Below are 15,389 nucleotides of genomic sequence, written 5' to 3' on the forward strand. Positions count from 1 at the left end.
CCACAACACCAGCATTCATCCGTATCCACCATTCCTCTCTTGAACAATCATTCCGGACTCCAAAACGCTCTGTTGAGGATCTTTATTTTTTTCGAGCGTTCCTCCAAATTTATAGAACAAAGCTTAACATTAGCACACATCTCCAACCACATCTCAGTCATAATCTCACACCCCAGTCTCCTGCCCCAATCAGCTCTCAGTTCAGAATTCTCTTTATATGCAGACACGATTCGATTGTATATCCTTCTAGCAATTGAACCACAACCTGGCTCCCTCTCCTTAAGAAAGAGATTCATTATTGCACCCCCTTGCTCTGCCACATCACTTATACATCTTTTCAATTTTCTGAAATCATCAATTAGGACATTTTCAATGTTAAAAATGTCACACAAATCTCTTTCTACAATCCATTTACCATCCTTAATGACATCACCAATCCAGTATATACCACTCAGAAGCCACTCTGGCCAGAATAAAATCTTACCCCCAACAGTAATCGCCGGATTCAGCCAAATGGAAGCATGGGTGGTTTTCAAAGCAACCGATCCCAGCAATTCATGTATATTTCTCCAAGTCCCTCTCAGAAAAACTGTCAAAGGCATTTTCCTACATGACTTGTTTGTGGCCGTGAGAATCGCCCTAGGAGGCACCGGGCCCAACAAACTCGCCTCCGCAATAGCCCATTTATCAGGTGGATCCGTCAAAAAGGGTACAATAAAATGACTGGAAAAAGCCAAATGATACGCTTTGAAATTCGGTACGCCTAGTCCCCCCTTTTGCACAGGTAACTGAAGTTTCCACAATTTTAGCCGTGGCGCCTTATCATCCCAAAGAAAGTACTGTGACAAACCTGAAGCCTACTAATCTTAATAACTCAACAAATTTATCAATAGAGAAGCTGTGTGCTGAGCTGGTGCCAAAAATCTCACTTGCGGTGACAATAGCTACAGCCCCTTTCTCTAAAATGTATGAACAATTTAATGAGAGCTACAGGGATCAGAACACCCTGTTAGCAATGCTAAATACAAAAATGGCAAACATTGATTTGGAAATGCGAGATATGAAGTTTCAATCACATAAAGACCTGCTCTCATTGGAAGCGTCCAATGCGTTACTGAGAGAACATCTATGAAATTCAGCTGAAGATAAAAGATTACTTGCCGAGGTTGCTCGGGAAGCATTATTGATTTTGAAAAAGTCTCAACAGACTAACTTTGAGTGTGAAAAATCCACTCATGTTCAGGATTGTAGGAATAGTGCTCCAGAACTTTGTCCTTGTCAAAAAGTGTCCGAAAAAGTTTCAACTGATATACCAGGTAATTGTAGGATGCAGTCTATTGCCGCCAATAATAATCCCCTAGAGTTGCTTGGTCCTTCCCATTTGGATCCACCAACACAAAATGCACTTATAGAAAAGGTGCCTACGACAGATCAGAATTTGGTATGGCCAAAAAAGCATGCTGAAACAACTGTTGATCTAAATCCTTGTGCCAAATCTGTACATTGTACAGGACCATGTCAAGTACCCGTAGAAGAAGCTTCACATTCACAAACAATTGAAAGCACATCTTCTCCAAAATATGTAGAACCCACTGGTGCTGTGAAACTTCCGCCTATTAATGGTGAAATCCTAAGTGTTGAAGATCAAGATACTTCAAATGGGTGGACTCCGAAGATATCGGGAAGTTATCTGATTTTTTAAATGAATGCGCAGAAATCATCAGAAAGTGTGATGTGCCCTAAAATAAAACATGGGAAATGCAAGAAGAAAACTAAAAACATGACTTGTCAAAAAAAAAAAAATCGGAAATGGTTCCAGAAAGTTCCTGAGAAATCTAAAATTTTTAAGTTTGACGGTCATGACAGCAGTATCGACAAAAGAGGCCAACGTTGCCTGTGAAGAGGCGCAAGCAACAATTGAAGTAAGTGAAAATGAAAGTCCATCTGCCTCTGACACCAAGAACTCCATGTATCCTATAGTGGATCTAATGAATCTATCAACTTACGAAATAAGTGATGAAGAAAAGAGTGTAAGTGAGGAGAGGCCAGAAGGAAAAAAAGAAGGACCTGAAAAGCTTCAAAGAACTAAATGATAATAAACCAAGCGACATTGTAAATCCAAAACAATTAAAAAACCAAAAAAAAGGATGCATGGTAAGAACAGTGGAACTCATGGCCTCACCAAACCATGAATCTACAGAGGTCAAACACTCCAAAACTGATGATTCTCCCTGTTTTTTAACATTGGAAGAAAAAAGATTAATCATGCATGGAAAATTATGGAACGGGGTCGCTGCTTCACGTGAGAACGAGAAAACAACCAAGATGGACTTGAGAGAAGAAACAATCTCCTCTAAAGTGACACAACAATTACTGTCAAAGCAAGCTACCAAACTGAGTGAACGTAAATGGAGAAAATGGGAGAAATGACTCACACAAACTGACTTAACATCAAAAATCTGAGCAAAACATAAAGAAAAAGGCAGAATAAAACTATTACATTGCACTAGAAAGGAGCTATAGCTCTAATGATGGACTGATACTGAACAGGACCAATGTAATTACTCTATTTCAACATATCCTGGAGTTGAGATCAATAGTATCGAGTGACATCAAAACAGTTGAATTTGCCAACGAAACTCAGACAGATCGAGTAATACTACATATACACTCGAACTACAAAAAAGATCACATTTTGGATAGTGAGTCTGCCTTAATACGCTTGGGATTCAAAATAGCTGAAGTAACTCCTGAGATCTGCAACATGGCTAAAGCATCGACTGAGGAAAGATCTGCACAAGCTCTGTATCAAATCATAGAAAACAGGGCTCGAAACACGATACAAAAGGAAAAAGAAAATGTATATCCAATTGCCGAGACAAAAACTGTTACTTGGCAGTCACAGGAATGTGATATGCATGTTAGAGAAAAGAAGTCGAACATGAAGCAAATCAAGATAACACTGCCACTTGAAGAATCGGAAAACTCACGATCAGGTCCTCTTTACGACAAAGATCTGAATTCTCACTCAGACAACTGGAGCTGGCTGGCAAGCGCTCTGAGTTCTAGCAAATCGAGTTAATGCCTAAAGCAGCCAAAAAAGGAAGAGTTAGAAGTTGGGTCCTGGAACAGAAGAGGTTTCCGCCACTTATTCCAAGAGCAACCGTTGGAAATTATGGAAGTGGGCATACGGTGTTTACAGGAAACATGGCTCTCAATCCTGCAGGTCGTTGATGAGTATGAAATAGCTATGAACCCAGCGATTAGACATCAAAAGGGTAGACCGATGTCTGGTTTGTTAACCCTGGTACACAGAAGATGTGGATTCTGAATTGCTGAGTCTTACAATAAATCGGCTTATATTCAGGTGTCAATAATTGATCGAGCGGGAAAAGAGATTGATCTTGATCAGAGGCTATATTTCATAAACATATATTGGCAACAAAAAGCAACTGGGACTTGGACCTTTGCAGAAACGTTATGTGATGAAATTGATAATATAATGTCAGCAGTAGAAAGGCCTAACATCATTGTGTGTGGAGATTGGAACTTGGACCTAATTGCATTACTTGACTTAGTTACGGATTCGCAAAAGGTTCTACATTGTTCCATAAGGGTAAAACCTGCAACCCACATTCAGGAGGAGATGACTATCAGAGAATTCCAGAGATTGAATGGATTCAAACCAGATGATATACCTCCGAAGCCAACTTTGAAAAGGAACAACCAAACAACCAAAGCTCTGTGTTGGATTATATATTTGTATCCAGGCGGCTATCCGAAAATATAGGATTCTTAAAGGTCCACGAAATGCAAAATAGCGATCATGACTTGGTAAAGATTGGGATTCAAAATCATCAGTCATCTAAAGATCAAGTCTCATTCGTCCCCAATCTTGAAATAGCTCCTGGTCGCAATCACCTGAGAATAAACACCACTAACATAAAGGAATTGACAAACCGTGTTGAAAATGATAGTGATATGAACTATGTTCCGTTCCTGGAACAATACAAAGAAGTAAGGACACACAATATAAAATCAAACTTCAAACCATATTACATCTTTAATTGAGAAATGATGATGAAAAAACACGAACTGCAACAGAATATAAGTTATTTGAAAAGTAACAAAAAGGAAAATAATCGAAATGAGATACTTAAAATCAAGAGCTCCTATAATAACTGGATAAAAAGCCACAGAAGTATAATGTTACAAAAAGATGCTGAGATAATGCAACAATGCTTATCAAAGAAAACAACAAGAGACTTTTGGACATTAATAAATTAACATCGAAGTCCAACAAGAGGCACTACTAAGCAATATGGTTAGTGAAGCCCAATGGATCCAACATTATACTGAATTGTTCAAGAGCCAGGATCAAACAAAAAAAAGTTATTTTTGACGAGGAACCGCCATGGAACATAACCATTGAAAGATCTGACATTCTAGATAACATCAAAAGACTAAGTTCTTCGTGGGCATGTGGCCCTGATGGTCTAACAAACCTTATGTTAAAACAAAACCCGGATGAGTGGGCTGAGTTTATTGAATTAGGGCCTGATCACGACTTTGGTGGTAATGCTGGCGGTATTACCGCCGGCAGTATTAGCCCTACTGCCGAACTCCCCGGCGCTAATAGCACCGGATCACGAGTTTGGCAGTAATGTTAACCCCCATTCCCCATTGAGCCCATTCGGGAATGCCCCATTCCCCTTTGGGCTCAATGGGGAATTTTCACACTCTTACCGCCGGCAGATTTCCCGCCGGCGGTAATAGCGCGAATTTTCAGCGGATTTCCCCCCAGCTCAAAGCTGGGGTGAAATCCGCCGAAGTCCTGATTTGGCGGACCCTTAAATCCAGCGGTAATAGCGCTACCGCCGGATTTAAGGGTTACCGTCAAAGTCGTGATCACGCCCTTGCAGGGTAATTCATAGAAATTCGCACAAAAGTGGCGCACGCGACTGGCGCACAGCATGCCCGTGCGAATGTCTGCGCCAGCCGCGTGCGCTAAAATCGATTTCCGCGCACAGCGTATTCATGGATTTTCGCATCCAAAACCAGCCGTGGCGCAGCGTGGCGCAGCGACCCTGCAGCAGCAACAGTTACGCCCCCAAGAACGCCCTCGCGCAAGGAAAAGCCTTCAAACTCCCCAAATAATCACAAAGGGCTGCGCTAACCCTCGACCAGTTCACAGGGCTGGCAAACAGCAAACGCCAAGCGGGGAACGTGTATTTCAGTGGTTCGCGGGAAGTTCCACACGCGATTGTCCTGTGTACGTGTGCATCAGGGGTGCACGTGAAGTTGCACACGCAAAATCAGCAGGGTACGTGTATTTCAGGGGTGCGCGGGAAGTTCTACACGCGATTTCAGCAGGGTACGTGTATTTCAGGGGTGCGCGGGAAGTTCCACACGCGATTGGCCCCGTGCGAGCAGGGTACGTGTAATTCAGGGATGCGTGGGAAGTTCCACACGCAATTTCAGCTGGGTACGTGTATTTAAGGGGTGCGCGTGAAGTTCCACACGCGATTCCATCAGGGTATGTGTATTTCAGGGGTGCGCGGGAAGTTCCACACGCGATTTGCCCCGTGCGAGCAGGGTACGTGTATTGCAGGGGTGCGCGGGAAGTTCCAAACGCAATTTCAGCAGGGTACGTGTATTTCAGGGGTGCGCGGGAAGTTCCACACGCGATTCCATCAGGGTATGTGTATTTCAGGGGTGCGCGGGAAGTTCCACACGCGATTGGCCCCGTGCGAGCAGGGTACGTGTATTCCAGGGGTGCACGGGAAGTTCCACATGCGATTTCAGCAGGGTACGTGTATTGCAAGGGTGCGCGGGAAGTTCCACACGCGATTTCAGCAGGGTACGTGTATTTCAGGGGTTCTGGGGAGTACTACACGTGAATTGGCCGTGTGGGTCCTCACAGGTGTTCGCTCTACAACCTCCACGGCCCCTGCAGGCAGCCCACACCACGGGGGACTACCCTGCACCCCTGCTCATGTCCCGCAGGCAGCCCATCCACCATGGGCATGCCCCCCAGCCAACCCACATGTCACCTTGCACTACTGATCAACAATGCATGTCTCCCACCACCCCCACCCCCCAGCAGTGCAGGGGCAGCCTCCAACAGGCCCCCACTCATGTCCCCCTGCACCCCCACCCCTCAGCAGTGCAGGGGCAGCCTCCACCAGGCCCCCACTCATGTCTACCACCACCCCCACCCCCAGCACTGTGGGGCACCTGCCAGCAGGCCCCCACTCATGTCCAACTCATGTCCCCCTGCACCCCCACCCCCAGCAGTGCAGGGGCAGCCTCCACCAGGCCCCCACTCATGTCTACCACCACCCCCACCCCCCATCCACCAGGGGCAGCCTCCACCAGGCCCCCACTCATGTCCCCCTGCACCCCACCCCCCAGCAGTGCAGGGGCAGCCTCCACCAGGCCCCCACTCATGTCCCCCTGCACCCCCACCCCCCAGCAGTGCAGGGGCAGCCTCCACCAGGCCCCCACTCATGTCCCCCTGCACCCCCACCTCCCAGCAGTGCAGGGGCAGCCTCCACCAGCCCCCCACTCATGTCTACCACCACCCCACCCCCCAGCCACCAGGGGCAGCCTCCACCAGGCCCCCATTCATGTCCCCCTGCACCCCCACCCCCCAGCAGTGCAGGGGCAGCCTCCACCAGGCCCCCACCCATGTCTCCCACCACCCCCTACCCCCCAGTAGTCAGGGGCACCCTCCACCAGGCCCCCACCCATGTCTACCACCACCCCCACCCCCCAGCCACCAGGGGCAGCCTCCACCAGGCCCTCACTCATGTCTCCCACCACCCCCACCCCCCAGCAGTGCAGGGGCAGCCTCCACCAGGCCCCCACTCATGTCCCCCTGCTCCCGCACCCCCCAGCAGTGCAGGGGCAGCCTCCACCAGGCCCCCACTCATGTCCCCCTGCACCCCCACCCCCCAGCAGTGCAGGGGCAGTCTCCACCAGGCCCCCACCCATGTCTCCCACCACCCCCACCCCCCAGCAGTCAGAAGCACCCTCCACCAGGCCCCCACCCATGTCTACCACCACCCCCACCCCCCAGCCACCAGGGGCAGCCTCCACCAGGCCCCCACTCATGTCTCCCACCACCCCCACCCCCCAGCAGTGCAGGGGCAGCCTCCACCAGGCCCCCACTCATGTCCCCCTGCACCCCCACCCCCCAGCAGTGCAGGGGCAGCCTCCACTAGGCCCCCACCCATGTCTCCCACCACCCCCTACCCCCCAGCAGTCAGGGACACCCTCCACCAGGCCCCCACCCATGTCTACCACCACCCCCACCCCCCAGCCACCAGGGGAAGCCTCCACCAGGCCCACACCCATGTCTACCACCACCCCCAACCCCCAGCCACCAGGGGCAGCCTCCACCAGCCCCCTTTCATGTCTCCCACCACCCCCACCCCCCAGCAGTGCAGGGGCAGCCTCCACCAGGCCCCCACCCATGTCTACCACCACCCCCATCCCCCAGCCACCAGGGGCAGATTCCACCAGGCCCCCACTCATGTCTCCCACCACCCCCACGCCCCAGCAGTGCAGGGGCAGCCTCCGCCAGGCCCCCACTCATGTCCCCCTGCACCCCCACCCCCCAGGAGTGCAGGGGCAGCCTCCATCAGGCCCCCACCCATGTCTACCACCACCCCCACCCCCAGCCACCAGGGGCAGCCTCCACCAGGCCCCCACCCATGTCTACCACCACCCCCACCCCCCAGCAGTGCAGGGGCAGCCTCCACCAGACCCCCACTCATGTCTCCCACCACCCCCACCCCCCAGCAGTGCAGGGGCAGCCTCCACCAGGCCCCCACTCATGTCCCCCTGCACCCCACCCCCCAGCAGTGCAGGGGCAGCCTCCACCAGGCCCCCACTCATGTCTACCACCACCCCCACCCCCCAGCCACCAGGGGCAGCCTCCACCAGGCCCCCACTCATGTCCCCCTGCACCCCCACCCCCAGCAGTGCAGGGGCAGCCTCCACCAGGCCCCCACCCATGTCTCCCACCACCCCTTACCCCCCAGCAGTCAGGGGCACCCTCCACCAGGCCCCCACCCATGTCTACCACCACCCCCACCCCCCAGCCACCAGGGGCAGCCTCCACCAGGCCCCCACACATGTCTCCCACCACCCCCACCCCCCAGCAGTGCAGGGGCAGCCTCCACCAGGCCCCCACTCATGTCTCCCACCACCCCCACTCCCCAGCAGTGCAGGGGCAGCCTCCACCAGGCCCCCAACTCATGTCCCCCTGCATCCCCACCCCCCAGCAGTGCAGGGGCAGCCTCCACCAGGCCCCCAATCATGTCTACCACCACCCCCACCCCCCAGCAGTGCAGGGGCAGCCTCCACCAGGTCCCCACTCATGTCCCCCTGCACCCCCACCCCCCAGCAGTGCAGGGGCAGCCTCCACCAGGTCCCCACCCATGTCTCCCACCACCACCTACCCCCCAGCAGTCAGGGGCACCCTCCACCAGGCCCCCACCCATGTCTACCACCACCCCCACACCCCAGCCACCAGGGGCAGCCTCCACCAGGCCCCCACCCATGTCCAACTCATGTTCCCCAGCCAACATGTCATCACAATCTAGATCCCTGGTCCCTATGGTCAGCCTCCAAATGCAAAACACCCACCCGAGTATTGCATCCACCCACTCATAATTGGCAATTACATGACAGAACACCAATTGCAAGTTCCGAAACAAACACATTTCCCTCACATACACCCAATGGGTGTCAGTGAATCTCAAAAGCCATATCATGATATGCATTAAACCAATGAGATGATACTACACATTGAAGTTTGATAAAAAAATATGTTTTGAAGGAAACATAAATAGAATCAAAAATAAAGAAACAGAAATGGGAATGTACAAAAATGAAAAGAAGCATGTCCGTGAATAAAAGCAAAACCAAAAATCAAAATCCAAAGTAATGGTGTCCAAAGTCACTGTCCAGAAAACAAAATCCAATGGGAAATAAAACAGAAAGCCATTGCTCCATGGTTAAAATGTGAAAGAAAAATACAATCCAACAGTGAACTATGTACATACGAACAAGCCAGGGTCCATTATCCCAACAAAAGGAAGGAAACCTATCTAACTACACTAACTAATAAAATAAACTATATACAAAAATGTGGCCAAGGTCCGAAAGGTCCAAAATAAATCCTAAAAAAAATGAAACCTCACACTACTTACATAACTATGTACAAGGGCAGCGGGCTAGTTTGACGGCTCACTTGTGGATGTCCTGGGCCAGGGCATCATCGAACTCCTGCTCAATGTCCCGGAGGCGGTCCTCCTCCATGGCCCCGAGGGTCCGCAGGGCCGTCGACGTGTGCACCTCCAAACCCCTGCGGATTGCCTCGAGGCACTCGGCCCGCCTCAGGGCCCTCCGCATGGAGTTCTCCGCCCTGACCATTGTGAGCCGTGCCTCTTCCGTCCGCTGCCGCTCCACATCTATGGCGTGGCCCAACCGCTGACACACGGAAGACACTCTCTGTCCTGGGTCCTCCTGCCCTCCGGCCGATGCCTGCCCCTCCGATGTTGAAGGCCCCGAGCCTTCATGGCTCCCACCACGTTGCTGCTGCTGCTGTGCCTCTGCCCGTGCACTGCCTCCTGCTGCCTGCACATCCTCCGCCGGCTGGGGTGCAGTCGTTGATGTGGCCACCCCTGCTGGACGTCCGACTCCCGACTGTGGCAGGGATGCCTCCTCCACCAGCCTGGCCGCACCGTCAGAGGCAGCACCCAGGTGACTGATGTGTGGGAAGATGGCACGGAGGACGACTGGCGCGTAGGGGGTTCAGTTGAGGAGGGGGTCTGAGCAAGCCCCATCATACGGAGGAATCCGGCCTGGGTGACCTGTCCCAGCAGGCTGACGTGGTCAACGAGCCATTTGAGATGACGTGCAGTCTCCTCATGAAAAGACTGCAGGTCACCTCGCATGGCCCGTTGACGCAACGCCACACCACTCAGAATAGGCTCAACCCGGACCCGGATAGCCACGTCCGCAGGCAGAGGAAGGCCAGTTGTCGTGAGCTCATCCCCTGCCTGAAAACGGGTCTGGACGTAGGCATCCCTGCTGGTGCAAGATGATGCAGGGACAGGATCAGGGACAGGATTGCACACAGGCACCTCCACGGCGGCCTGTGCTGCCTCCTGTCCCTGGTCCTGCACTGCACCACTAGCACCAGTGGGATCCCCACCTCCAGACCCCGTCTCTGTTGCTTGCACGGCCTCCTCCTCCACCAAACCCCCCACCAACCTGGATGACTCCGTGCCATCTTCCCCCGTTGGGCCTGTGGGGTCCCAGCTGCCCCTTCTGCTGCCGAGGAGTCCAACTCCAACCTCCGCCTCTTGGACCTCCCCCCGGCAGCTGCGGCCTGGGACGCGGCACCGGACTCCTCACTCCCCGACGAGATGACAACATGGGAGGGGAGCCGGGCCTTGCGTCTCCGGCTGGCGGTGGGATCCCCGCCACTGTGCTCCACAGCACCTTCTCTGCCCTCTTCATCAGTTGACGCTGCAGACAGGGAGAAACAAAACACAGGCATCAGGGCACTGTACAATGGACACATACACACATGACAGTTGTACATGAGTGGCATTGGCAAACCTCAGACATGTCATCACAATCCCCAACACACATGTCATTTCAACTCGCACACATGAACCATACCACAGCCATATCGCAACTGCCAGCACCACCCATACACATACAACAGCATGAGCAGGCAAAGGTGAGCCAGACATCACATGCAACACAGGAAGTGCACCACACATGTACACACACCACCACACTTGCATGCATCTGTACACCTCTGCCAAGTGTCGCAGTCACGATGTCAGTCCAGATCCGAGTCCGTCCTTCCTTGTCGGCGCGGGAACATCCGAAGAGGGCATCATACTGCCCCAGGACTTGCTCCACCAGGACACCAACTTTGGTGGCACTGAAGCTGGTTCCCCTCTGCCTCTCTGGCCGGGGTTTTGTCAGTGGTCTCAGATGGTGTTTGCCCCGACATGACAACCCCAGAGGCAGGAGGAGGTGGGCAACTGGGTCCTGGGGCTGGGCTGTGGAGCGATGGAATCCCAGTCGGGAGTCTTCGGTTCCAGCAGGGGTGGTCACAGCAACAGCACCCCTGGCTGATGTGCAGGCAGCAAATTGCAGGGCACGTGGGCAGCAGGCAGTCAGGCAGCAGCAGATGGCAGGTGGGAGTGTGCTCGGGGCTCTGGGGGGCAGTAGTGCGGCCTTCTGGGCAGGAGCGTGGTCTTCCGTGTGCTTACGCGTGGCTAGCTTGATACGGAGTGAATTGGCACGTGAAAATCCTGCACGTCTGCGTGTAAATCGAGGAAAGGTCCTTAGCGCGTATGCACGTCAGCACGCATATGCAATTTCATTGGACCAAAGGCCCTTAGCGCGTGAGCGCGTCTGTGACGTGAGGCGCGCAGGTGTTTCCCTCATTACACGTGATGACAGAGCACACATGGATTTCCACCAATCGCGTGTGTAACTTCCTGCACACCCCAGAAATACACGTACCCAGGCCAATCGCGTGAATGCTCACTTCCCTCCGATTACACGCGATGACACTCGGACGTGCAGTTTTACCACGTGTGCTCGCATATGCGCTTTCATTGGCCCAAAGGCCACCATGCGCAGCTGTGACGTCACGCGCATGGCCGTAGAGAATGGCGCGTGTAAAAATGAAGAGATACACGTCCGAGTGTCAAAGCGCGTAATTGGTGGAAATGGCCTCATTGCGTATGCGCGTCTGTGACGTGTGTATAAAAGGTATGTGTAGAACGCCATTTCCTTGTTTGTGCTTTTCGTGGAGAGCGAGTGGGTGAAATCTGTACTTCTTGTCGGTTCACACGCGATTTACTTCACAGCGTTTCCAGTTCGTACTCCCTGTTACCTCTGAATCTTTTTCTCTTTTCCTCTTTTTCCTGGGCCTGTTTCCTCAAACAGCTTCCCTACTACTGTTGTCCTGTCTCCTCAGACAGCGTACAATTCTTCTTTTGGCGGGGGTGTTGTCAACGCGCACACGCGCATATTTATCACGCTTTTGTTCCTGGCGGACGGTGAGTCGCGCACGTATCTAACATCTGTGCTTGCCCCGTGTGTCGCGTACCCCTTCAGAGGTCATTCTAGGCTGCGTGTGACACGCATACATTCATTCTTGTGTTCCTGGGTGCCACAGCGTAGTGCAGGTTTATTTTTCCATGCACGTGGTCTAGGAGGGGTTGCGTGCACCTTACTTCGCTTTTTTGGGGTGCCTGTGCGTTGCGTGACCCGTCATCTTTCCCCAGGGGTGACATACAGCCTTCCTAGAGCACTAGGGTACGATTACCATCTGGTACCCAACCCCTTTGACCCCCAATTGCCCAGGACAATAGTTCACATCGACTCCCATACGCACAATAACATCAGTGCCATGGCTGGGAGGCGAACAAGCCGTAAGGGTGGCAAAGGTGGCTGAGCCCCAAGTGGTGGCCGTGGTGGATCCGGTAGGGGAGGTGGCCGTGACTTGCAGGGTACCCCTAGCGCCCCATGTGTGGAGGACCAGTCAGGGACACCCATGCCCCCCCCCCCCGGTTGAGGTTACCGTGGCTGACACCATCCATGCTCAGCCCTTGTTGGACCAGCCCACTGTGGAACCAGACCTGGCACAGGGTGACTCCATGGCTGACTTCCAGGTCAGCAGGTCTAGGCCACGTGCGCCGGTGAACATTGGTGTCATCAGGCCACGTGGATCAGGGGCAGCTAGGTAATCTGCTGCCCCGCGTAGGCAGGCTGGGGAGGCTGCAGGGGCAGCTGCGGCTCCATCCACCCCAGCTCTCACACACCCATCCAGGACAGTGTCGGTCCAAGTCCATCATGCTGACATTCCCCCTGACACCATCACACTTGAGATAATGCCTGCACCAACTCCCATGCTGAGTGTGCAATCCCACGCTCCTGCCCTTAGTGTCCAGAGCGGCGCAGGACACTCCGGATCCCCACCACCTTCCAAGCGGAAGAGGAAGAGTGCTCGTCCAGTAGAGGCTGATGCCCCAGACACGGCTACACAGTCCGGCCCGTCAAGGAAGCCCAGCTTCAATGAGGCCGAACTGAATGCACTTGTAGAGTATGTGTCCGCACATGACTGCGAAATGGTGATTGTTGCAGGATCCAAGACCACACCTGCACAACGTCGGGCACACTGGCAGACCATTGCGGACATCATAAGTGCCCTTGGAATCGTGAGGCGCACAGCTAATGAATGCTACAAGCGCTGGAATGACCTGAAGCGCAGGGCAAAGAATAAGCTGGCCTCAAGTCATGCCGCAACTCTAGTGACTGGAGGTGGGTCTCCAGCAGACGACATAGAACTCACTCCACATGAGCAGGTTGCTGGGACCTACGTCACAGAGGAACAGATCCAAGGCGTGGGAGAAGTGGCAGATTACGAGGCATTGTCCGGTGAGTGCACATGCATGTGTGTGTCATCCATGTGCATGGTGTGTGTGGGAGGGCTTCTGTTTGGGTGCCAGGGGAGGGTGTGTGTGCCTGAGTGGTTCGGCTCACCCATGTGCCTCTTCCTAAACATTCTTGGCAACAGTTTTTGGGTATAGCAGCATCCCTTCGGCCAACATTAGACATCCAGCCCAACACCACGCCAGTTGCCCTTGGAGTGTCATCTTGCCACTACACTGTTGCTTATTTACCTCTGTTTATTCAGGCAGATTGTTTGCATACCACCACTTTTACTCAGGATTTCTTAGTCCTATTGTCACATGTCTGACATGGCTATGGTACAGTGGACTGGCTCAGTTTCGTGGACATGATTAGTTTGGACATGCCCCTGTGCTATAGGACCATTTTTGACTGGCAGCTGCATGTTAAACATTTGAACCATTACAATGAAAATAATCAATCATATGAACAAACTGGACTGAATGAACAATAATTGGTGACCTCCTCTCCCTCTTCACTTCATGGCTAGGGTACATGCCATCTGTGTGATGGCATGTGTATTTGACCTGCCAATCACTGGCCAATGTGTGATGCCACTGCTAGGCAGCATGCAGCAAATGTGTTCATCTTCCATCTTGGTGTCATCAATGTGTGCCATCTGCCTCCCCATCACACGCAGTGACGGTGCATGCATGGGAGTGTTTAAGTCATGTGGGACATGCCAATCAAGTACTGTTTCTGTAGCCTCTCAGCCCTCATTGTGTGCCATAGCGCTAATGCCTGTTTTGATTTGTTTTCTTTTATGTCTTTGCAGGGGAAGACGCACCTGATACTGCTGGGGTTGTGGAGATGGTGCAGACCCAGGAGTGGTCTGAGGGCCGACCGACCACCAGCGAGGGACGTGGTGTGGTGGTGGGTGAGAACCCACAACTGCTGCAGGTCGTGCTCTCAAGGAGGGGTGTCTCTGGCTGCACCTCCCACGAGCTGTACTCAGGTGTTGATTCGGATGATGAGACCTACGTGCCGTCGCAAGTGAGTGTTCCTGGGAGGGATTCTGTTCTGTCCGACCCACCTGCACCAGTGTTAGAACCCTCAATGGAGATGTCAGTGTTGGCAGGTACGCCTTTGGTGGTTACGGATGCAGGGTCACACTCCGTGACATCTGATCCTGTTCCTGGGCCAGCAGATCAGAGGGGGGATGCAGTCCTGCAGCCTCAGGCAGTGCCGGCACAGCAAGGCGCAGTTCGCCTTGCCCCAGACAGGTGTGGTGCCCGCCGACGTGGTGGCCGTACGCCACCTGGCAATACCGCATGGGAGCAATCCATTTACGGTATGGCAACCCAACAGGCAGCATCATCAGAGATGATGGCTCAGGCCATGGATAGGGTGGCCACTTCCATTGTCCCCCCCGAAAGGCTGATGGAGCGACTACAGCAGGCAACCGACTCCATCTGCCAGTCACACAGGGAGGACATGTTGGCATCCGACAGGGACAGGCGGGCGGCACTGGCGACTCTGCAGGAAGCCATCTCCATAGAGTCCCAGGGCCACAGGGAAGCCCTGAGGCTGGAACTCCTTCACCTCAGGACGACTCTTGTTGAGCTTGAGGCTTCAACAAACCGAAGGACAGAACAGCAGCTGGAGCGTCTCACCCGTACGCTCTCAGCTGAGATGCAGGCAACTAGGGCGGAGGTCCGGGCATCCCGTGAGTTGTTGCATGGGGACCTCCGCACACTCATCCTCCAGAACGAGACCTACCACACCCGCATGCTTGCAGCCATGGAGGAACAGACTAGGGCTTTGCGTGGGCTGCCTCCCATAGTGCCACCACCTCTGGATGCAGCTGCAGAGGGTGAGGATAGCGACAGCAGTGATACTCCCACAATAGGGTAGCCGTGTAGGCCATGAGC

Source organism: Ambystoma mexicanum, chromosome 3p, assembly GCF_040938575.1.
Source record: "Ambystoma mexicanum isolate Mex_15411 chromosome 3p, UKY_AmexF1_1, whole genome shotgun sequence".
NCBI classification, from domain to species: Eukaryota; Metazoa; Chordata; class Amphibia; order Caudata; family Ambystomatidae; genus Ambystoma; species Ambystoma mexicanum.